The following is a 25,513-nucleotide window of genomic DNA, read 5'->3' on the forward strand; positions in this document are numbered from 1 at the left end:
AAAATTAACCCCATCCCTGTCATATTCTTGGCAGCTTCAACATCTAACAAAATAATCTGCCCATCACTCTAGCCTCTCACTTCCAACAATCTATCCTTCAGTTCATCTTAGATACTAACTAACTCCTATGATCTTAACAACTTAGATTTTTATAATCCCACACTCATAGTTATTTTACTTCCACTATCTTGATTTTAAGCATTGTACACTCTGATCATCAGTTCTATCTTTCTAGCTCACATAGTCTAACATCTGTCTCAATCCAACAATTCTTTGATCTTCATTGGAACTTCCAATCTATTGACTTTAATCTGCCTATCGGTCCCCCTAATGGGCTCATATCTTTCATTGCTCGACTTAGATTCCATGGATCACACAGTTTATATGGATCAAAATCAGAGAGAGGCTGGGTATTGCTGATTCAGAATCTCTGATGAAGTTGAAGTCAAGATGCCAGCTAGGATGATGGTTATCTAAAGGCTTGACTGGGTCTGGAGGATCTGCTTCTAAGTTGGATCAGTCACATGGCTATTGGTACGAGTCTTCAGTTCCTCAGTAGGCGGACCTCTCCATAGGGCTGCTTGAGTATCTTTACAGTATGGCAACCAAATTCCCCCAGAGGAAAGGATCCAAGAATGAGAGTAAACAGGAAGCCACAACACCTTCTAAGACCTAGTCTTAGAAGCCACATACCACTACGCCCACTATATTCTGTTAGAAAACAAGCACTAAGTCCAGAGCACACCCAAAAGGAGGAAAATTATACTCCACCTTTTGAAGGGAGGAGTGTCCATGAGTTCTGTGTACATATTTTAGAACTGCACACCATTTAACAGGTGAGGAAATTGATGTGCATAGAGGGCAAATAACTTACGTGTGGTCACATAGTCTCCAACATGATAGGATTCTACTTCTTGCTTATTTAAATTCCTGATCAGTGGATGCTTTGCCAAATGGTAGCTCAAAGATCCAGTCTCCTTTCATTTTATGGCTCTACTATCTTCAATACATGGCTTCCAAGACTGGCATTTTTGTCTACATTAAGCCCTGGAAAGGGAAAGAAGATGGAGAATCAAACATGGGATGTTTTTATGGGTCAGTCTTAGGAATGACATAGCATCATTTCTGCTCACACTCCATTGGCTAGAACTCAGGCACATGACCACAACTACCCTCAAGGAACTTGCAAAATGTAATCTAGTTATGTATTCAGGAAGAAGAGGAAATGGATTTGGTAAGAAGTTAGCCCTCTGCCACACACAACCCCCATGCTCACGCTTGTAGTCGCTGTGATGGGACAACATACACATGCATGTGTTAGTAGGAAAACAATGGCGGATGGAGGAGCAGGTGGGATCATAAACTGCTTCCACAAATAGAAATTTTGTGTCTTTTTAGGATACAATGGCAAACCACAAGGTATACCTTCAAATTGTTTCCAATTTTCTTTTAAATGTTTGTTCAATTGTTTGTTGACTAAAACCACCACTGGACACATATATCCATTCCATGATTTGTCTAAAAATAAGTTGTGTAGGCCATCCTATACATAAATATATAGTTGCAGGCAAAATATGTTCTCTTGTCTTCACAATATGGATATAACACTCATTGGGGGCTTTATTTTGGAATTATCTAGAAAGTGAGGTTAATCTCCCACTTAATTTATGAAACAACAGTATCCAAAGGAAGTAAATACAAATTAATCTGTACCAATGCTCCTGCTTGTTTAGAAGTTTAGCCCCACTGAAAGTCTCTCCCAGGTAGTTCTTAGATTCTCCAGGGGTAGTAGCATCTAGTGTGCGCTCAGCAACAAAAACACTCCTGCTTCACTGCTCCAACGTCTTACCAAGGCACCTGGCCACTGATTATAGGCAAGAGGTCTCTGGAGAAATACTGTTCCACCATGTTCATCAATTCTCTGCTGGTGGCAACTCTAAACCCTGGGTGCCAAAGCTGCACTATGGTCTTTGGCACTGTTTGGACCAATACTCATGAATATTTCACGAACACGTATCCTTACTTTCTGGCTTTACCACTTGCAGTAGATTATAATGTTGTTCAGGAAATATTTACTCACTTCCCCCTCCCTCACGACGGGAGAATGTGTCCTTCCCATCGATGTTGGTCTTAGGCATGTGATTTGTTTTGACCTCATGGTGGGTGAATGGACTTCCATACACTTTGATCTTGAATTCAGCCATGTAACTTGTTTTTACCAAGGAGATATTAGTGTATAAGGCATATGCAGAGGTTTGAAATGTGCTTGGCATTTTAGGATAACTTGTATGCAGATTGTATGCATCAAGAGGCAAGTTTCATCCTCTTCTCTGATCTCAAGATCAGTCCTTGAGGCTGAGCCAGGGGAGTAGACAGCAATCCATCCATTCCACTGTTTTTCCTCCTCCTCTGTTCCATTCAGACACTCCAGGATCAAACCAATCAAAATGAAACAAGGACCTAAATCCAGTTTGGGACTCAGCTGGGATCTCCTGGTACATTTGACAAACAGTGACCTGCCCGTGTTCTTCATGAGTCAGCTTGTAGAATTTCTTAAAAATGGCATTTGGAAATAAAACTTTGGAATGAGTTTTCATTACCCCTTTAAAAATTCAGGCTTAACATTTCCTTTGAAAGAGAAGTTTACTGAAGTTTTCTCTAATTAGGCTTTCATGAGTCATAGGTCTTTCACATAAGTGAACTCTCCCTGCAGGGTCAAGGGAGTCTTTGGTGGCAAATATTTTACAAAGAAGGCATTTGTTTCAGAAATAAACATTTAATTTGGATGAATTTTAATAGCCACAGTGCTTGGTTCTGATGAAAATGTTTACTAGCAGCATTTCTGCTTTGGAACCATTTATTTCTATTATTTTGACAGAAATAAAATTTGGTTGGTTGTTGTTTGAGATGTGAAATGGTTTTGTAAGCATTTCAGCTTGATGCCCAGGCAGGCAGTCACAATAATTCTTCTCCAGATAAATGGGAACCACCATTTTTCTATTCATTACTTCAATAAGGAAGTTTAACCAGTGAAAGGATTTGCAAAACACTGCATCCTAAAAACCCTAAAGAAAATCCAACAAAAGTTAGACACTGTAAATATTTTTGCAAAGGTCTGGGCAATCTTTCCTTTCTGTAAATACTTGTCTGCACAGTAAGAGAAATGAAAAGTCAAAAGAGAAAACTGTGTTGTCTCATTTATAGTTTGGAACAGCAAATATTGAATTCAGCGGAGGGTTATTATATGCCTTCTGAGTTATACATAAGGTGGAAAAGTAGGGTAAATTTCCCGTCAACATATTAAGCAACATAAAAGTGACTTCTGTAATTAAACCATTTTTTTAATCATCAAAATTGAAAATAAGAGAAAACAACTTTTGAAGAAGTCCAGGGTCAATCGGCTAAATAAACTAAAGTCATTCAGTCAACTAGCATTGATTGGATTTTAGCAAGATGAAATTGACTTTGCTCCAACTCCACCCACTTCACAAACTAATTAAAAAAGCACATTAGTGACATCTTCAATCAGCTAAGGAAGATAAGTGGGCTTCAAAGCAATCAACTACAAAACTCTGTCAAGAATAGCAATAGATCCTCAAAGAACTTCGGAGAGATTTCTGAAAGTTACTCGTCAATCAGAAAAACAAAAACTCAGAGCCATGCGCTTGTATTTTGGGGGGACTCTTTTGGACAATGTGGCCGACTTATAAGAAAGAAAACCACACACCAGCAGGGCATATATTAGCATCCAAGATCTCACTCAACTTCAGTCCACCTAAATTCCCATCAAGCAAGAGTAATAACAATGCTTGGATCAGAAGGGCTTGAAGGGTCATTGGGCAAATCATTTAAGATGTCTGGAAATGTACAAGCTCGTATAGTCCTTAAATGGAATAGAGGATTATTAGATTACCTTTTGCAAGGAACAGTGACTGCGGGTCAGTAAAAGACCTTGCATTGTGAGTACCTCATTCTTTTTACCATCCAAAACACCACAGACCAGTCTGCTCATTTTTTGAATAAAGGAATGAATAAAAGAAGCACTTTGAGCTTATTTAATAGCACAAGAAATGTTCTCTTCTTTCTATGTGCTTTCAGTCTCAAAGTACTGAAAGTTTAATTTTTTAATGAAAGATATCTACCTATTCAAAGCTTTGTGCTATTGACAATTCTAGGAAAAAGATTCAGAAAAAGTCTGAAAATAGAAATTTCTTTTCTTTAACTCTTGGATGATATAAAAAGAAGAAACAAAAGGAAAGGAGGGAAAAAAAAAAAGAAAAGACAGAATGACACAGGAGACTATACATGTCTAATATAGTGTTAAGTTTTCATGTCATTCTTATTGATGTTTAGTGGTAGCCATTGCTTCTCTCTCTCTCTCTTCCTCTCTCTCTCTTTCTCTATCCTAGGTGTCTTTTTAAATTTATGTCTGCATACTCTATTTAGAGTTATTGTTATTTTATACATGTGAAAATATTTCTAAACCTTTCAAAAAATAATAAACTTCCATGAAATACCTTGACTCAATGATTGTGGGGCTGCACAGGGGAACAACGCATACAGCTAGGGTAATATGAGACACTCAGGGTGCCTCAGAACAGAAGCCAGGTTCCAACTAGCATGAAAGTACTTAAATATACAACTGCTACAGAAATACCAGTGCATATCTGCTAAATAAAGGCAGTGCTGGCTGCCTTTCTTTTCTGTGCCTGTGTATAAACATTCTGGAATTCAGAAACTCATACACAGGAACCAAGCAATTTAAATTATACATTGAATTTTAGAGCAGAAAGACAGAGATTAGGAAGCACAAATCCTGGTTTTAGAATAAGGAGTCATGAAAGACATACTTGCACTCATAAAGCTCTTTGTGTCAGAGTTCAGGCTAGATGGAGTATCTTTTAAACTATACAATATTCTTTTTCAACAGCTCAAGGAGAGAGTACCTATTACACTAAGTAGATTTTCTATCACATTGGTCAACAGCTGGGGGAAAATCAATTTCAGGCCATAGACCAGAGAATTAAAAGTCTTACTTAAGGAGGAGAGAAGATGGCGGAAGAGTAAGACGCAGAGATCACCTTCCTTCCCACAGATACAGTAGAAATACATCTACACGTGGCACAGCTCCTACAGAACACCCACTGAACGCTGGCAGAAGACGTCAGACCTCCCAAAAGGCAAGAAACTCCCCACATACTTGGGTAGGGCAAAAGAAAAAAGAAATAACAGAGACAAAAGAATAGGGACGGCACCTGCACCAGTGGGAGGGAGCTGTGAAGGAGGAAAGATTTCCACGCACTAGGAGCCCCTTCGCAGGCGGCGACTGCGGGTGGCAGAGGGGGGAAGCTTCAGAGCCACGGAGGAGAGCGCAGCCACAGGGGTGCGGAGGGCAAAGCGGAGAGATTCCCGCACGGAGGCTCGGCGCCGACCAGCACTCACCAGCCCGAGAGGCTTCTCCGCTCAACCGCCGGGGCGGGCGGGGCTGGGAGCGGAGGCTCGCGCTTCGGTTGGATCGCAGGGAGAGGACTGGGGTTGGCGGTGTGAACACAGCCTGAAGGGGTTAGCGCACCACAGCTAGCCGGGAGGGAGTCCAGGAAAAAGTCTGCAGCTGCCGAAGAGGCAAGAGACTTTTTCTTCCCTCTTTGTTTTCTGGTGCGCGAGGAGAGGGGATTCAGAGCGCCGCCTAAACGAGCTCCATAGACGGGCGCGAGCCGCGGTTACCAGCGCGGACCCCACAGCAACAGGGGCGCAGAGGGAAAAGCAGAGAGATTCCCGCACGGAGGATCGGCGCCGAGCAGTACTCACCAGCCCGAGAGGCTTGTCTGCTCAGCCGCTGGGGCGGGCGGAGCTGGGAGCTGAGGCTCAGCTTCGGTCAGATCACAGGGAGAGGACTGGGGTTGGCAGCGTGAACACAGCCTGAAGGGGTTAGCGCACCACAGCTAGCCGGGAGGGAGTCCGGGGAAAAGTCTGCAGCTGCCGAAGAGGCAAGAGACTTTTTCTTGCCTCTTTGTTTCGCGGCGCGCAAGGAGAGGGAATTCAGAGCGCCACCTAAACGAACTCCAGAGACTGGCGCGAGCCGCGGCGATCAGCGCGGACGCCAGAGACGGGCGTGAGACGCTGGGGCTGCTGCTGCCGCCTCCAAAAAGCCTGTGTGCGAGCACAGGTCACTCTCCACACCGCCCCTCCCGGGAGCCTGTGCAGCCCGCCACGGCCAGCGTCCCGTGATCCGGGGACAACTTCCCCGGGAGAACGCACGGCGCGCCTCAGGCTGCTGCAACGTCACGACGCCTCTGCCGCCGCAGGCTCGCCCCGCCTCCTCCGTACGCCTCCCTCCCCGCGGCCTGAGTGAGCCAGAGCCCCCGAAGCAGCTGCTCCTTTAACCCCGTCCTGTCTGGGCGGGGAACAGACACCCTCAGGCGACCTACATGCAGAGGCGGGTCCAAATCCAAAGCTGAACCCCGGGAGCTGTGCGAACAGAGAAGAGAAGGGGAAATCTCTCCGAGCAGCCTCAGAAGCAGCGGATTAAAACTCCACAAACAACTTGATGTGATGCATCTGTTGAATACCTGAATAGACAACGAATCATCCCAAATTCAGGAGGTGGACTTTGGGAGCAGGATATATTAATTTTTCCCCTTTTCCTTTTTTTTGTGAGTGTATATGTATATGCTTCTGGGTGAGATTTTGTCTGTATAGCTTTGCTTTATAATAGCTTTATTTTACTTCACTATATTATAGCCTCTTTCTTTCTTTCTTTCTATTTTTTCTCCCTTTTACTCTGAGCCGTGTGGACGAAAGGCTCTTGGTGCTCCAGCCAGGCATCAGGGCCGTGCCTCTGAGGTGGGAGAGCCAACTTCAGGACACTGGTCCACAAGAGACCTCCCAGCTCCACGTAATACCAAACGGCAAAAATCTCTCAGAGATCTCCATCTCAACATCAAGACCCAGCATCACTCAATGACCAGCAAGCTACAGTGCTGAACACCCTATGCCAAACAACTAGCAAGACAGGAACACAGCCCCATCCATTAGCAGAGAGGCTGCCTAAAATCATAATAAGGCCACAGACACCCCAAAATACACCACCAGACGTGGACGTGCCCACCAGAAAGACAAGATCCAGCCTCATCCACCAGAACTCAGGCACTAGTTCCCTCCACCAGGAAGCCTACACAACCCACTGAACCAACCTTACCCACTGGGGACAGATACCAAAAACAACGGGAACTACGAACCTGCAACCTGTGAAAAGGAGACCCCAAACACAGTAAGATAAGCAAAATGAGACGACAGAAAAACACACAGCAGATGAAGGAGCAGGGTCAAAACACACCAGACTTAACAAATGAAGAGGAAATAGGTAGTCTACCTGAAAAAGAATTCAGAATAATGATAGTAAGGATGATCCAAAATCTGGGAAATAGAATAGACAAAATGCAAGAAACATTTAACAAGGACGTAGAAGAACTAAAGAGGAACCAAGCAATGATGAAAAACACAATAAATGAAATTAAAAATACTCTAGATGGGATCAATAGCAGAATAACTGAGGCAGAAGAACAGATAAGTGACCTGGAAGATAAAATGGTGGAAATAACTACTGCAGAACAGGATAAAGAAAAAAGGATGAAAAGAACTGAGGACAGTCTCAGAGACCTCTGGGACAACATTAAACACACCAACATTCGAATTATAGGGGTCCCAGAAGAAGAAGAGAAAAAGAAAGGGACTGAGAAAATATTTGAAGAGATTATAGTTGAAAACTTCCCTAATATGGGAAAGGAAATAGTTAATCAAGTCCTGGAAGCACAGAGAGTCCCATACAGGATAAACCCAAGGAGAAACACGCCAAGACACATATTAATCAAACTGTCAAAAATTAAATATAAGGAAAACATATTAAAGGCAGCAAGGGAAAAACAACAAATAACACACAAGGGAATCCCCATAAGGTTAACATCTGATCTTTCAGCAGAAACTCTGCAAGCCAGAAGGGAGTGGCAGGATATACTTAAAGTGATGAAGGAGAAAAACCTACAACCAAGATTACTCTACCCAGCAAGGATCTCATTCAGATGTGATGGAGAAATTAAAACCTTTACAGACAAGCAAAAGCTGAGAGAGTTCAGCACCACTAAACCAGCTTTACAACAACTGCTAAAGGAACTTCTCTAGGCAAGAAACACAAGAGAAGGAAAACACCTACAATAACAAACCCAAAACATTTAAGAAAATGGGAATAGGAACATACATATCGATAATTACCTTGAATGTAAATAGATTAAATGCTCCCACCAAAAGACACAGGCTGGCTGAATGGATACAAAAACAAACCCATATATATGCTGTCTACAAGAGACCCACTTCAGACCTAGAGACACATATAGACTGAAAGTCAGGGGATGGAAAAAGATATTCCATGCAAATGGAAATCAAAAGAAAGCTGGAGTAGCAATTCTCATATCAGACAAAACAGACTTTAAAATAAAGACTATTACAAGGGACAAAGAAGGACACTATATAGTGATCAAGGGATCGATCCAAGAGGAAGGTATAACAATTGTAAATATTTATGCACCCAACATAGGAGCACCTCAATACATAAGGCAAATACTAACAGCCATAAAAGGGGAAATCGACAGCAACACAATCATAGTAGGGGACTTTAACACCCCACTTTCACCAATGGACAGATCATCCAAAATGAAAATAAATAAGGAAACACAAGCTTTAAATGATACATTAAACAAGATGGACTTAATTGATATTTATAGGACATTCCACCCAAAAACAACAGAATACACATTCAAGTGCTCATGGAACATTCTCCAGGATAGATCATATCTTGGGTCACAAATCAAGCCTTGGTAAATTTAAGAAAATTGAAATCGTATCAAGTATCTTTTCCGACCACAACGCTATGAGACTAGATATCAATTACAGGAAAAGATCTGTAAAAAATACAAACACATGGAGGCTACACAATACACTGCTTAATAACGAAGTGATCACTGAAGAAATCAAAGGGGAAATCAAAAAATACCTAGAAACAAATGACAATGGAGATACGATGACCCAAAACCTATGGGACGCAGCAAAAGCAGTGCTAAGAGGGAAGTTTATAGCAATACAAGCCTACCTCAAGAAACAGGAAACATCTCGAATAAACAACCTAACGTTGCACCTAAAGCAATTAGAGAAAGAAGAACAAAAAAACCCCAAAGCCAGCAGAAGGAAAGAAATCATAAAGATCAGGTCAGAAATAAATGAAAAAGAAATGAAGGAAATAATAGCAAAAATCAATGAAACTAAAAGCTGGTTCTTTGAGAAGATAAACAAAATTGATAAACCATTAGCCAGACTCATCAAGAGAAAAAGGGAGAAGACTCAAATCAATAGAATTAGAAATGAAAAAGGAGAAGTAACCACTGACACTGCAGAAATATAAAAGATCATGAGAGATTACTACAAGCAACTCTATGCCAATAAAATGGACAACCTGGAAGAAATGGACAGATTCTTAGAAATGCACAAACTGCCAAGACTGAACCAGGAAGAAATAGAAAATATGAACAGACCAATCACAAGCACTGAAATTGAAACTGTGATTAAAAACCTTCCAACAAACAAGAGCCCAGGACCAGATGGCTTCACAGGTGAATTCTATCAAACATTTAGAGAAGAGCTAACACCTATCCTTCTCAAACTCTTCCAAAATATTGCAGAGGGAGGAACACTCCCAAACTCATTCTACAAGGCCACCATCACCCTGATACCAAAACCAGACAAAGATGTCACAAAGAAAGAAAACTACAGGCCAATATCACTGATGAACATAGATGCAAAAATCCTCAACAAAATACTAGCAAACAGAATCCAACAGCACATTAAAAGGATCATACACCATGATCAAGTGGGGTTTATCCCAGGAATGCAAGGATTCTTCAATATACGCAAATCAATCAATGTGATACACCATATTAACAAATTGAAGGAGAAAAACCATATGATCATCTCAATAGATGCAGAGAAAGCTTTCGACAAAATTCAACACCCATTTATGATAAAAGCCCTGCAGAAAGTAGGCATAGAGGGAACTTTCCTCAACATAATAAAGGCCATATATGACAAACCCACAGCCAACATTGTCCTCAATGGTGAAAAACTGAAACCATTTCCACTAAGATCAGGAACAAGACAAGGTTGCCCACTCTCACCACTATTATTCAACATAGTTTGGGAAGTGTTAGCCACAGCAATCAGAGAAGACAAAGAAATAAAAGGAATCCAAATCGGAAAAGAAGAAGTAAAGCTGTCACTATTTGCAGATGACATGATACTATACATAAAGAATCCTAAAGATGCTACCAGAAAACTCCTAGAGCTAATCAATGAATTTGGTAAAGTAGCAGGATACAAAATTAATGCACAGAAATCTCTTGCATTTCTATACACTAATGACGAAAAATCTGAAAGTGAAATTAAGAAAACACTCCCGTTTACCATTGCAACAAAAAGAATAAAATATCTAGGAATAAACCTACCTAAGGAGACAAAAGACCTGTATGCAGAAAATTATAAGACACTGATGAAAGAAATTAAAGATGATACAAATAGATGGAGAGATATACCATGTTCCTGGATTGGAAGAATCAACATTGTGAAAATGACTCTACTACCCAAAGCAATCTACAGATTCAATGCAATCCCTATCAAGCTACCACTGGCATTTTTCACAGAACTAGAACAAAAAATTTCACAATTTGTATGGAAACACAAAAGACCCCGAATAGCCAAAGCAATCTTGAGAACGAAAAATGGAGCTGGGGGAATCAGGCTCCCTGACTTCAGACTATATTACAAAGCTACAGTAATCAAGACAGTTTGGTACTGGCACAAAAACAGAAATATAGATCAATGGAACAGGATAGAAAGCCCAGAGATAAACCCACACACATATGGTCACCTTATCTTTGATAAAGGAGGCAGGAATATACAGTGGAGAAAAGACAGCCTCTTCAATAAGTGGTGCTGGGAAAATTGGACAGATACATGTAAAAGTATGAAAATAGAACACTCCCTGACACCATGCACAAAAATAAACTCAAAATGGATTAAAGACCTAAATGTAAGGCCAAACACTATCAAAGTCTTAGAGGAAAACATAGGCAGAACACTCTATGACATACATCACAGCAGGATTCTTTTTGACCCAGCTCCCAGAGAAATGGAAATAAGAACCCAAATAAACAAATGGGACCTAATGAAACTTAAAAGCTTTTGCACAGCAAAGGAAACCATAAACAAGACCAAAAGACAACCCTCAGAATGGGAGAAAATATTTGCAAATGAAGCAACTGACAAAGGATTAATCTCCAAGATTTACAAGCAGCTCATGCAGCTCATACAGCTCAATAACAAAAAAACGAACAACCCAATCCAAAAATGGGCAGAAGACCTAAATAGACATTTCTCCAAAGAAGATATACAGATGGCCTACAGACACATGAAAGAATGCTCAACATCATTAATCATTAGAGAAATGCAAATCAAAACTACAATGAGATATCATCTCACACCGGTCAGGATGGCCATCATCAAAAAATCTAGAAACAATAAATGCTGGAGAGGGTGTGGAGGAAAGGGAACACTCTTGCACTGTTGGTGGGAATGTAAATTGATACAGCCACTATGGAGAACAGTATGGAGGTTCCTTAAAAAACTACAAATAGAACTACCATACGACCCAGCAATCCCACTACTGGGCATATACCCTGAGAAAACCATAGTTCAAAAAGAGTCATGTACCAAAATGTTCATTGCAGCTCTATTTACAATAGCCAGGACATGGAAGCAACCTAAATGTCCATCGACAGATGAATGGATAAAGAAGATGTGGCACATATATACAATGGAATATTACTCAGCCATAAAAAGAAATGAAATGGAGGTATTTGTAATGAGGTGGATGGAGTTAGAGTCAGTCATACAGAGTGAAGTAAGTCAGAAAGAGAAAAACAAATACAGTATGCTAACACATATATACGGAATCTAAGGAAAAAAAAAAAAAAGCCGTGAAGAACCTAGTGGCAAGATGGGAATAAAGACACAGACCTACTAGAGAATGGACTTGAGGATATGGGGAGGGGGTGGGGTGAGATGTGACAGGGTAAGAGAGTGTCATGGACATATATACACTACCAAATGTAAAATAGATAGCTAGTGGGAAGCAGCCGCATAGCACAGGGAGATCAGCTCGGTGCTTTGTGACCACCTAGAGGGGTGGGATGGGGAGGGTGGGAGGGAGGGAGATGCAAGAGGGAAGAGAAATGGGAACATATTGTATATGTATAACTGATTCACTTTGTTATAAAGCAGAAGCTAACACACCATTGTAAGGCAATTATACTTCAATAAAGATGTTTAAAAAAAAAAAAGTCTTACTTAAGAAGTGAAATGTTACTGGTTCTTACGAAAATTACAAATTTCCCCTACACCCCACTCCTCCATCAAGATATTTGGACAGATAATAATGATAGGCAATTTATACCAAAAGAATGGCTGAAACAGATGGAAAGCAATACTTTCTCAAGTTTGCTTTGTGGAAATACCACAGGAAATTAACCAGTGAGCCACATTTCTCTTCACTTCTATTTCACTCCTTCAGCAGGCAGGCATGATGGTCTTATAGGAAGAACATCATCTTCGGTGGCAGATGGATACGGCACAAATCTCAGTGTGGCCATTTCATAAGTAGTTAAAACCTGAATTTAATTCTTGGTATTATAGCTGTAAAATGGGAGTAATAATACTTGCAACCTGGTTGTGTGGAAATTAAATAAGAAATCTACGTATAACTCATAAGTCATCAGCCTCACCTGCCTGTGGCTACAAAATGATGTTGCATCTTCTTTTCAGGCCCAGACTATTATGATCTGAACCCCTTACAGCTAACTCCTGGCACAGAAAACCTCCTCAGAGTTTTCTGGGTATTTCCCAGCATCCTGCCTTCCACGTGGTCTAGAACAAATCTGTCAGCTTCCTCCCCTTGCATCTTCTCCTGTGCTGCTGACAGTCCTCATGATAGCACTTCCCTTCTGGGCAGCTACTTTTGACCACAGGCCCCCCACTGCTCCTCCCCGATTTGATCATGAGCTTACTGCTGAACCCAATTCCCCACATTACAACCGGGAAATGATTAGGGAAGATGTGATTTACTCTCAACTGAGGTTTAGGGTTACAGGGAATAAGTCACAACTGCTAGCATCCCACATGCCCAAAATCTACCTTAGCTCCGCTTATTAGGTCAACACCCATTCTACCTTCCAGCCTTCCTCCTTGCACAAGGGCCCACTAATTCTCACCACTGCAAATGCTCCAAACACTCCCATATCTAGAGTCCGGGACAACCTTCACTTCCCCACCTGGGGACCCATAAAAGAAAAGTGTCCTCTCCACCAGTCCAAGGGCTAGCTCATGTCCAGCCCTAGAGCTTCCTACTTCCAGGATAATTGATAGTGATTAACCTTTCATCCAGGGCAAAATGACCACCCATCATGTGTGGTCTGGCCAGATGGCTCAGCTATGACATTCCTTAGAGTCAACGGGATATTTTCCAAAGTCTGGTATATTCAGTCTCAGATAACAACACATGTAGGAGAAGAGTTACTCAGTCCAAGTTGCTAAGACACATCCAGCATTTAAAAAATTTTTTTCAAAGTAGTTTTTCCAAAATGAAGTACAAAAACATGACAAAGTACACATCACTCTTGCCATGGCCTGGTCTCACATTCTAATCTCTTGTGAGCAAGGCTCAGTGACACACACACACACAAGATCTAATAAGAAAAATGAAATGGACTTAGAGATAAATCATAGCCTAAACCTAAAATAAGAAACTTCTTACAAACCCATAAGTAATAGACTTTCAGTTTAAAAAGACTCCAGTCTCCCATGATATATAATAATACTTGTAGCTATTGTTATTTATGATTATAATTAGTATTAGTAGGATGAAGTAGTAGTTTGTAATATCCAAACTAAGAAAATGAAGGTCAGACACTAAATCTTAGGTGATAGTCCTGGGGGCATATATATTATATGACTAAGGTTGTAGGGCATGAAGATAAGGAGTTACCATTTCTTAAGTGTCTATCACCATGTGCCTGGCCACTTAACAACTATTTACTTTCACACAGCAACCTTAAATGTTAGACATCAGTCCCATTTTACAGATGAGGAAATTATGCAAGTTACCTAAGATGACCCTGGTAGTGAATGGTGAGGCTAGAATTCATGTCCAGTCTATTTGACACAAAAGCCAATGATCTTTCTAATCTTCTCAACACATTCTTCCATCTGCCCAATACCTACAATGCCTGATGATGAAAGATGGTGATACTGAACATGAGAAAAATGAAGACAAGGAGTTTTGATAGCTCTATGATTATTCGCATATTTAGTACAAGAATATGTATTAAGGGTAATGACAGAGGATTCCTTCTTTCCTTGAATTTCAATGCAGCAAAAACACATCACAAAGTTTCATTCTTTCATTCATTCAAGTAATTCAACCAGCATTAGTTAAACAGCTACCATGTGGAGAGCCATGGTAGCAGGCCTGAAGATATAGACAAGAAAAATTAAAGATTCCTAAGAATCTGTTAATCTTAGGGTCTAGTGGGGGGAACCAACAAGAAAATCAATAAGTACCTGGCGTTGTTAAAAACACTGTTGGCAAGGTAGGCTCAAGGTGATGTGAGGAGTCACGCGGCTCAGACTAAGGATGAAGAAGACCTCTGTGAGGCACTGACTCAGGATCTTGAAGGATGATAGGCATTAACCAGGTGGACGTGGTCTATAAAAAGAATAGACAGCACAGGGGAGGCACTAAGGCATGAAAACGCTTGGTGCATTTGGAAAACTGTAGTAGTCTCAAACTACTGTAGTTTGAGAAAACTGTAGTAGGTCTTTTTGAAACTTGGATAAGTGGTGCTTGTACCCTGAGGCTTAGTTTCTTCATGTGTGAATCAGAAATAATAAAAGTACCTTTTTGTGTAGACCTGGATGTTTTATTTGAGCTAAAGTAAATTTGCACTTTGCACAGTTCTTGGTCCTTAGTACAGGTTCCATAAATATTAGCTCTTGTGATCACGGAGAACTTTGCAGGTCACGGAGGATATGCCTTTGTTTAATAGTAACCGAAAATCATCTGGGTCAAACTGACATAACAATAAGGGGAGACTTTCTAGACTTCTGATATGAAAAGTGCAGGAGTGAGCCAAGGCTTCAGGCATGATTCAGTCGGAGGGCCAACCAGTGGAAAGCTAGTAAATGTTTAACAACCAGATCTGGAAGCGTGGAGGAGGAAGAGGAAAAAGAAAGAGGAGGAAAAGGGGAAGGAGAAAAAGAAGCAGCAACCCTGAGTTTTAGTGTTTGCAGATTTCCGTGGTGTGAATACTTCCACTGTGGCCAATTTTAAGCTACCAACATGTTGACCGGCTCACAAGTTTCCTGAAAATTTACCAACCGGCTCTCGCGAGCTGGTTGGTGCTAGCCGGCTCCAGGAGACCATTGGCTCCAGCTCTGTTTCTTTGAGATTCTTTTCACCTATGTGTGTCACTTTCATACCGAAGGTGACTTTTCTCATGATCCCAGAATGGCTGCCAGAGGAAATGGTACATTTTGTTCATGCAGGAGTGGCATAGGGCTTCAGAAAGATGGTTTCCCACCCTATGGAAAAGGAGTCTCAAGTTTCACTTTGATTGGACCTCCTCTGAACCAATCCTTGTGTCAAGGGTTTATTGTGATTCAGACCCACTAGGGTAACTATAGCTGGGGATGGGTCAGTCCCACTCAAATGACATAAAGAGAGGACATGTGTGGTCAAGTTAGGTGCTATTAGGAAGAGAACCAAGGGGGAGTGAATTCTGGTTGAGCTACCAGCAAAAGCCCAAGACACAGCCTGGGGAGTTTATACCTTATTGCTAGGATGATGCAAAAATCCTGGGGAGACAAATCATTGGAAATGTAGTCTCCCAATATCAGATGCTAATCCTTATTTTTAAAATGTATCTAAAAAGCACTGTTTCTAGCATCATGGCAGATTATATCAGGGAAAAATGTGTATTACGTTAGCTCAGGTTTTAACATCAGATATTTTATAAACAGCCAGGACCTAAGCTTTAAAGAGGCAATTTACAAGGATCTTCTCATTTTACAAACGAGAATTTGTTTTGATTGTCCAAGTTCCTGACCATTTCGAGGGGGAAAAAAAGATGAACTCAATTAAATTTTAACTGAATAGTAAATGATGTGGTGATTCTATTATGTCATCCACAAGATAATGCATAAGCAAGAAGAACCTACAGGGCAATTAGACCCCTGAGAGATTCTAATATTTCAATAAGTCATGGAAATAAATTCTGGGCAATTTAAAGAATAAAAACTCTATTAATTGTAATGTTCTCTTGCCCATATAAAAAATTGTGCATGTGTGTCTTCTTGCCTTTTTCTATCAAGTTGTTCCTGAACTTCTTTGCAACTTTCCAGCCCCTCACATTTGCCTCTGGCTGATTTTAAATTATGCTAATTGAAAGAGGGAAAAATGCTGGTAATGGAATAAAATAGAATGCTATTTCTTATAGCATCTGGTGCAATCTGAGCCATTTAAAAGTGCATCTTATGGAACAGAGATCTGAATAAGCAATGCCAGTCTGATTACAAACAACATGGGTCTCATTAGAATACGTCAATCTGATTGCTAGGTAGTGATACACTGCAGATTACTAAGCCGTAATTACCTCGTACATATTATGGGTATAATATATAGTTTCTCTGGATGCATGTTAAAGACACTTTCTCTCATGGCTATCTTTTCCAGCTCTACACAAAGCAACGTCTATGTTCTACTAAGTTGATTTTAACTAGGTCCTTAGGTCCTAATTCTATTTTCTTCTAAGCATTCATCAAGTTTTCCACAGCAGTGCTGTAAACAAAGAATTATATCTAGGGCGATTGCCTGAAACAAGATATGTCAGGGGTCTATTACCCATTCAACTGGGAGCAGTCAATGGCTCAAGGCACTTCCTCCAAAGGGAAAGGGTAAAATCATTGAGGCCAAAGCCCATAATATAGCTACGAGTCTTAATTAGGTTGTTGATTTAAGTGTGTGGTACATTTTTTCATTGTCAAAATCCATTTGGTTCTTTACTATGACTAGGAGAATTCAGACATTAAGCCCAGGTCATGACTGCTTCACACTGGTCATTTCATGACTTAAAACCTCCTATATGGGTTCCGAAATCAGGACTCAACAGTCACACTTTCCAGTAGCACAATCTCTCCAACCTATGCTCCTGCATCACACGCTCTACCCCAGCCCGTTCATTGCAGCCCCTAGACCACCAATGAACAAAAGACAAATCTCCATGCAGCTGCAAATCCAGGTAAGTCCTTGGACTCTGCCTTGGGGTGTGGAGGTAGATGCACCATGGGCTGGGAGTCAAGCAACAGGACATCAGAGTTGTGCAATGTGGGGTGCATCTGTGGGCCTCTCCCTCCTTCAGTTTTCTCATCTGAATCCCCAGAGAATAGATGTCCAAATTGTGTTGCAGAGAACTTTCATTCTGTGGAGATGTTAAAAGGGTTTCATTATCAAATGTACTTGGAAAATGCTCAGTTAAAGTAGCAAAATTGGTTCCTTTCCCACAGGACTTCTCAGAGCCTTTAATGTATTAATGTATTAAAATGTTTTATGAATCTCCAAAAAGGAGTAGTGAAATGTATCACTGTTTTCCAATCTTATTTGACCATACAAACCTTCTGGCCCCAACTTACCATCTATTTAATAATACTCATTAACATCTTATCAACCTAATGTTTTATCTAAATACCTACTCTCTATTGTGTCACATTTGGACAACATGGCGTATTCACGTGGTCTAACTGGCCTATGTAGACATCCATATTTGCAGCTCTGGCTTTCCTTAGAATTGATGACTCTGAATTCTCACAAGACCCTGACAAAGTAGGCTCCCATTTTAAAGATGAGTAAACTGAGTTTCAGGGCAGTTAAGTGATTTGCCCAAGGTCACACAGGTAGTGAGTAGCCAAGGCAGGGTCCACATCAAATCTGTGCACTTTTTTATTCCATCATGCTCAGCCTTTACTTCGGTTAATTTTTCTCTCGTCTTTGGACCCATCTTTTTTTTCTATTTGGTTAATAACTAGCTTCTTTGTCACAGGTCATCATCAAATGAAGAATGACATTTGAGAAATGCTGTCCATGGTTTTTATGCTTAGAACATGAAAATGATAATTAAAGAAAATCACCACTTCCTCCCCCACTATATATCACAGGTGGTATCTTAGCAATAATAGCTTACACTCTGCTTTTAGTGAAAAGTAGACTTTGAAAATTAATTCTCACAAAACAAAGTGTGTAGGTGAACATTGTGCTTAAGGTATAGTTTGTTTCACTAGAGTTTATCAAAAATAATTAACATGACAAATCTGTCAAAAGTAAGCCATCTGGCACCAGAATAGGCAAGTGGTGTTTAGGGAAGAATGCACCGACGGATATACTGCTCACAATGGCACGTAACATCATATCAAACTGGAACATACCCATCGGACAAATTGATTAGTAAGATAGAAGGGAGCAACCCGGGTTCATCACATGGTATGGCAGTGGGAGTAGAGGCGACAAGCAATCTCTGGAGTCCAACTACTTGTCTTTAAATCCCAAATTCCAACCCTTATTAGCAAGGTGGCCTTGGACTAGCTGTCTAATCAACTTATGCCTTAGTGTTTTCATCTATAAAATGGGCGTAAGAGTGCTTCTGTCATATTTATTGTATTTAAATAAACAGAGTTTAGTACATGGCTGGCATGCAGTTAAGTGTTCACAAATGTTTAAAGGAATGAAATCCTCTAAGCCTGCACTTTATCTCTAATTCTTAAGATGTCTCAGAATAAGTCTTCAGGGTCATGTCCATCTGACAGGCATCAAGGGGTTAAGGTGGTGTGGTTTTACACACTCTAGTTGTATCTTTATTTGGAGGAAAAAATAACACTTCAAATCTGTTGTTTGGATTAGGATTTATTCTATGCTTCCCACCCCCCTTTCCTCCTAGGGAAACTGAGTGGCTAAGGCAATTTAAACCCTAAGAGGCAGGTACTTTTGTGTATAAACCGAAGGTTGTGTGTAGCCAAAGCGTAGAGATCTGTGATGCAGAAAGGAAAATGCAATCCCTAAAGCATCTAGGTAGACAAGGGTGAGAATGCAAATGTTGTAACAAGTCTGCTCATGCTTGTCTGCATCTCTGGGAAATGACCATGGGACACGCTTATGGGAGGTCAGGCAAAGCTTACAGATGCACTTCACTTCTACAGGAAGCTTTCCCTGACCTCCCCTAGGTGCATGGGGCTGCTGTACTTGTGATAGAGCCTGGCTAACAACTATAATCATTTTAGTTCTTTTTCCTGTGCACACTTCCCAGCCTCCAAACAGGTTAGGCCCATATGATTGGGTTCTGGTCAATGAAGAAGGGAAGTAGGAATATAAGCCCTTTCCAAGCCTGGCCTTAAAGCCTCAAGACAATCTTCCACATTCTCTTCCCTTTACATGTTGCCTTGGACACCACACGTGGCAGCCTCACAGGAGGGGAAGAGCTTGGATTCCTGAGTCACTGTTTGGAAAGTTGCCAGGCAGATCCTCTGAATCTTCTCCAGGCTGTGATGTGAGCTGGAAATAAAACTTTAGTGTTTTCACCGCTGAGAATATAGGGTCAGAAGCTAGCTTGCACTACACTGAAATCAATCTCATAATTATTAAGATTACATATGGCAATTTTGACACTACTCTACCAGCTCATTCTAGAAAATGTAGGGGAAAATACCGACAATGAGATGGTTAATTTTATGTGTCAAACTGATAGGCCAGGGTGCCCAGGTTAAACATCATTTCTGGGTGTGCCTGTGAGGGTGTTTTCAGTTGAGATTAGCATTTGAATCAGTGGACTCAGTAGATTGCCCTCCTCACTGTGGGTCGGCATCATCCAGTATGTTAGGACATAGATGGAGGAATCCCCACCCCGCCCCTTTTTCCCTGCCTCACTGTTTGAGCTGAGACATTTCATCTCATTTTCTCCTGCCCTTGGATAAGGATTTACACCATTGGCTTGACTGGTTCTCAGGCCTTTGGACTTGGGCTGAATTACACCTCTGGCCTTCCTGGGTATCCAATTTGCAGACTGTGGAACTTTTCATTCTCCAAAATTTTGTGAGCCATTTCCTCATAAAGAGTGTCTTTATATACTTATATCTTTATATCTCCATATAGAGATAGAGATACATCTTCTATTGGTTATTTTTCTGGAGAATCACAGTTGCTTTTCCATCTTGCTGAACAAGTCGGGGAGAAAATGTCAAGCCTAGTCTCTTTCCAATCACAAATACGTTGTCAACTACTCTACATATCAATATAGCTGATTCTAGAGAGGTGTTTCAGTAAGAAATAAACACGAAATAACCAGACGTAACCCAGATTCTTTTCATTTCAAGGCCCATGTTTTAAAATGTCCCTGATAACACTAAAAGGCATGCCTCACTCTCTGAAGCTAGCTGCACTTAAGTGCTTTAATTTATTAGTAAGTCTTCGAGTCTGATTTCCAATTAACAAGGGCTTAGCCAATGGTAGTTTATTGAATGAAATATGTGGAGAGCATCCATTCTTAAAACTGTGGCCTTTAATATTTTCGTATCCTACACCAATTTAAGATTTGATAAAATTTACGAACTTTCTCCCCATCAAACCACACATATAATCATTAACAACTGCACCATGTTTTAGGAAAACTTTTCGACCCCTTGGAGCTCCAGCGGTGTATCGTCAAGGGTCCACGGATGCTGGATTAAAAGCTCATGGTAGGAACGCGTAGCTAGCCACTTGGATCAGTAGCAATGGTGTTAGAGCGGGTGTAGAATTGGGAATGTTAAAGACAGCTTGTATCCTCAGAAGAGCTACTGTTTGTTGAGTTCTGGCTAGATGCTAGACATTGTGCTAACACTTTAATATAGTCTTCATAAAAGCTCTTGGCATTGTAATTGCCATTCTACAAAGAAATGGGCACAGGGAAATTAAGAAACTTGCCCTAGATTGTATGATGAGTAAGAGGTGGAGACTGAATTCTAACCAAAGTTCAGTCTTAATTACAGTGGGATACAGGATCTCACGGAATCTAAGTTAGATTTGCTAATACGTTGTTCTCAAGGGCGAGGACCATCTAGAAATCGACGCTTTTTATTCTCTAAATAAGCACACTCAATTAGAATTGAAGATATTGTGTTCTAACCAAATGACAACAAGCGATTAATTAATTTAGAAACACCATGCATGTGGCAAAAGTTGTTGAAAAGAGACAACTAGATTCCACGTTTGTATACGGCAACTACTTTATTATTTTCAAATGCAAACTCTTTGCATTTAGTTTGCTATTTTACAATTTTACAAACTAGGTATAAAAGACCATAAATAAATGACATAAGTTATGTGTACCTAAAGTTCATGAAGGGAAGAAAAATACCTTGACAAATTAAAACAAAATAGAAAAATCTCTATGTCTAACTCAAGAGATTGCTCAAATTTTGGAACATGTCTGAACCAAGCATTGTTCTGTTAATTTCTTCTTCAGTATGAACTAAATTATAATACGCCTTATACATTCTAATTTTAACCACAGTCCTTGCATATTCCAACATGCTTGGAGTGATACAAAAAATAAATGCACTCTTCAGTGTGTACCAATGCTTGATGTTGTTTGGAGAATGTTAAAGAAGTGAAAATATTGCTTCTAGAACTTTCTTTTACTTGTCAGAATTTAAGTGTCTTCAGACAAATATTGAGGCTATAAGTGTGTATGGATTAATACACATATCCTTCACAGATTGAATACAAGAGGTCTCAAAAACACACACCAGCAGTGTAGTGAGCATAACTTTTCTTTAAAATAACTTTTGAAAACACACCAAAACATTTCATTCTTAAGATTGTTAAAAATAATTTGGGGCCAGCGAACACATGGTGAAGCTACTTGATTTGGTGCAGGGGGACAGCTTAATGCTGCCTAAGGATTTAGCATCTGAGCATGACTTAGCATCTGAGCTCACTAGGGCAGGATCCATTCTTGGGGCTGGATACAGCACCTGAAGTTGGTCTCCTGCCCTGACCTCCGGGGAAAGAAAACCCACTCAGAGATTCAACCTCATTTCTTTATACATATTTTTTCAGGCATCAATGCATAGGCACATCCCTTTAAAAATATATTAAAGTCCCCAAAAAGGGGTGAATTAACTTTGTCACTCTGGCATAGTTATGAGAATACAATGCCATACACCCTGTCAGAATGTAATAAATATTTATTGATGATTTTCTCTACTTATCCAACAATATAAGGTTTGGAATCTTTTTTTTTTTCCCCCATTTTTCCCTGATTTGATGTTATAGCTTATATAAATGGCCACAGTTTCTGCAACCATAGCTTAGAATAAGCAAGGCAGCCACTCCGATTATGAAAAATGGCAGTATGTTGGCTGGATTTTGGTATACATTATCAGATCAAAACTGAATCTTCACACACTGGACCTCAGATTCCAGAAGGCTGATGCACTTTTGACGGTCACAGAAGTTAGCTGCATATTCATAACAGTCGAACTTTCCGTGTAAACTGGGAACCTGAAGTTGCTTGAGGCCATTTCATCCCTACTATGATAACCTCAAGAGTCACTGGTATGTATTTTTCTGTGATATTGGGAGACAAAGTATTAATCCAGGACACATCATCTGAAAGCCGACACACGCGTCTACGTTCATCTCCGAAAGTATATGAATTGCATATATTTGTTCGCATTCAACACGTCCATTTATGCAGGAAAACAAAGGCTACTTGTATTCCATTTGGGGTTACTAGACAAATTCCATCCCCTTCTCTCCCTCCACCAAGGAACTGGTGATCCAGATGAGGAGTTCAATCAGAATTCGTGATTTTGATGATGGGCTGTCACCTGAATGGATTTATATTCTAAAATCACTCCACCGCTAAGGTGAAAATGCCTCTGTCCAAAGCTGTAGGATGACTTACTAAGGTTAGCGTGGCTGCTACAAAATACACTTATAGATACGGGACATTTAACACTTCCGGGTTGTCCTTCTAAGGGGATGGGGCACGGTTTCCAGGCCCGCTATCTCACGTGGCTCTTCCTCTCAGAACTGGTGGCAAACCAGACCTCTCCACGTGTAGCATTCCGCAACATTCACAGGCAGTTCTAAGCATGAGGTTATATACTCACACACACGTACGCACGCGTACACACACACACACACCTATGTACACACATCAAAAGAGATAGTCAGCTCATATTTAGTCTAGGAAAAAAATATATTTATATCACTGCGATGGCACACCCTGGGTAAAACGTTACTTCAGCAATGCATATCGTAGGCAGCTCACGGGAACTGGCTTTGTTTTGTGTGGTGGCACCGGACCTGGTGTCCATGGTAAAACCTGTAGCCTTCGGTCACTTGCTGCCACACCAATGCAGCAGGGACATACAGAAATGAGATATGGAAATACATATAAATAAAACCAAAGGAGTTGGGGAACAGGGGCTCTGCAGAGCTGGTGCTGCCAGACAGGACATTCCTCAGTGCAATTGGAGAGCAGATGCTGAAGCTTGAACGTTTGCCATTTCTTTCACCGGGAAAGGGGATTTGAAAGTCAGAAATGTATTCTTTTCAGGAATGAGTGTTGTTTCATCAGCGTCTTTGCTCCAGAACTGGCATAGTAGAAGCAGAAGAAACACGTTTAGGAGGAACTGAGGAGGGTGTGTTCTGTTTGCTTCTGTGGGCTTTGTAATCAAAAGGAAGGGCTGTGAGGCCAAGATAGCAGAATGTACTCCCTGTAGAGAAAAGAACAAGACTTCAGACAAAACATCAACCTATCTCGCCAGCCAGTTGTCAAGCCGTATAAGTACAGAGAAGGCAGGATGGCTCGGTAAGGAGTCCAGGGAGAAGATCATAAATTCTTACTTTCCTCCTCTGAAAAAATGATAACTATAATAATAAAAATGTTTATTAACAGCTTCATTATTATAACTCAGAGTAAGATGCTATTCGTATCCCTATTATATGGATGAGGATATGGAAACGTAGAGAGGTTAAAAAACCTGCTTGTGTTCGTACGTTCTGAAGTAGCAGAGCTGGGATTAGAATCCATACAGTCTGAGTGTACAGCCAAGCTTTACCCACTATGGAAACAGCCTTTCTTTGAAATAAAAATTCTGAACTGTTATGGTTCATTTGTGCAAGAAGGGCTTAGAGCTGCTGAAAGGATGCAAATTGTACTCCTCTAAAAAGTCAGTTGTTCCAAAGAGGGAAACTGTGTATTTTAGGGACACATCTGGAAACATCCCAATCCACCAATATTCAACAATATGATTGAAAAAATGCCAGCTACGAAATAAAAAGCATTGGATGTTTTTCGTAAAGAGAAAGTAACTTCTAGCGAATGGGAGTATCTAATTAGTAAAGGATCCATGCAATCTGCACATAATAGGAAGAGAGAGGGAACCCGGGGCCATGGGCACAGTGAGGGAGGTCTTGGGGACTGAAGTCCACCAAGAGACAGTCGCAGACGCCCCATCAGCCTAGATTCCAACAAGGTTGGCACAATGCAATGGAACCATTGTCCTCTCATTCATCAAATAATCAACTCAAGCCAAAAGAAACAACTCCTCTTCTTTCCTTTTGATAACTTTCCATCAAGATTGCTCTTGGACTATATCTTCCACCACAGTGGCCGTGTTTAGCAGTTGTTGGCCTCAAGTGTAGAGCAAAAATTAAGACCAAAGTGCATCTTATTACAGATAATTTTCCTTATTTTATCAAACCAATTTATCTGCTTGTTTTGTATTTGTGCGTTGTTTATTGTGGGAGGGAGATAAATCAAATTTAGTTTCTTGGAGGTAAATGACCATTACTTAAACTTGTAGAAAATACTTTAGTCTACTTGGAGAAAGTAATAAAATTTTTGTATAAAATATTCAGATAGACATTACTTCTTAAGCAATTTAAAATTATAAATGTGGGTAAGGACATAACTACCAAGGTCTTCAGGTAGTCACTTGTCAACATCATTCATTTTTGACAATTATGAAAAAAAAATTAAAGAAAAAGGATCAGATCTATTTTTCCAACTCTTTCTTCTCTGGAAATCAGTAACTCTATCGAACATAGTTTTTTAAACCTGAACGTGCAGGGATTCCATCAGACAAGACATGTATTTACATGAAGGACAAAATGAACACAAATTTGACCTTAAAGACTCTGAAGGAGAATAACCAACTCCATATGGATATGCACACTTTTTGAAGGTGATTTTCTTTTGCTACTTAGAGGAGCAAGAGTCATCTCAAAAACACGTTTGTCCCATTTGTGTCTGCCAACTCCCTT

At 40.5% G+C, this 25,513-nt stretch overlaps 1 protein-coding gene across 2 annotated transcripts in view; it reads right to left on the reverse strand.

The window, feature by feature from the left end:
* EPHA4 (EPH receptor A4) overlaps window positions 1–25,513 on the reverse strand; it is a 217,227-nt gene that overhangs the window by 52,791 nt on the left and 138,923 nt on the right. The window contains exons 18-19 of one of the 2 annotated variants that reach the window (XM_082466376.1): window positions 14,260–23,961; window positions 875–1,047 (exon numbers count right to left, since the gene is read on the reverse strand). The gene's annotated coding sequence lies outside the window, so the exon portion shown is untranslated. Of the gene's footprint in view, window positions 1–874; window positions 1,048–14,259; window positions 23,962–25,513 lie in introns of those variants that run through there. The other variant, XM_082466377.1, reaches the window with a different exon arrangement.

The sequence above is a fragment of the Balaenoptera physalus genome, assembly GCF_965194825.1.
Source record: "Balaenoptera physalus genome assembly, chromosome: 6".
NCBI classification, from domain to species: domain Eukaryota; kingdom Metazoa; phylum Chordata; class Mammalia; order Artiodactyla; family Balaenopteridae; genus Balaenoptera; species Balaenoptera physalus.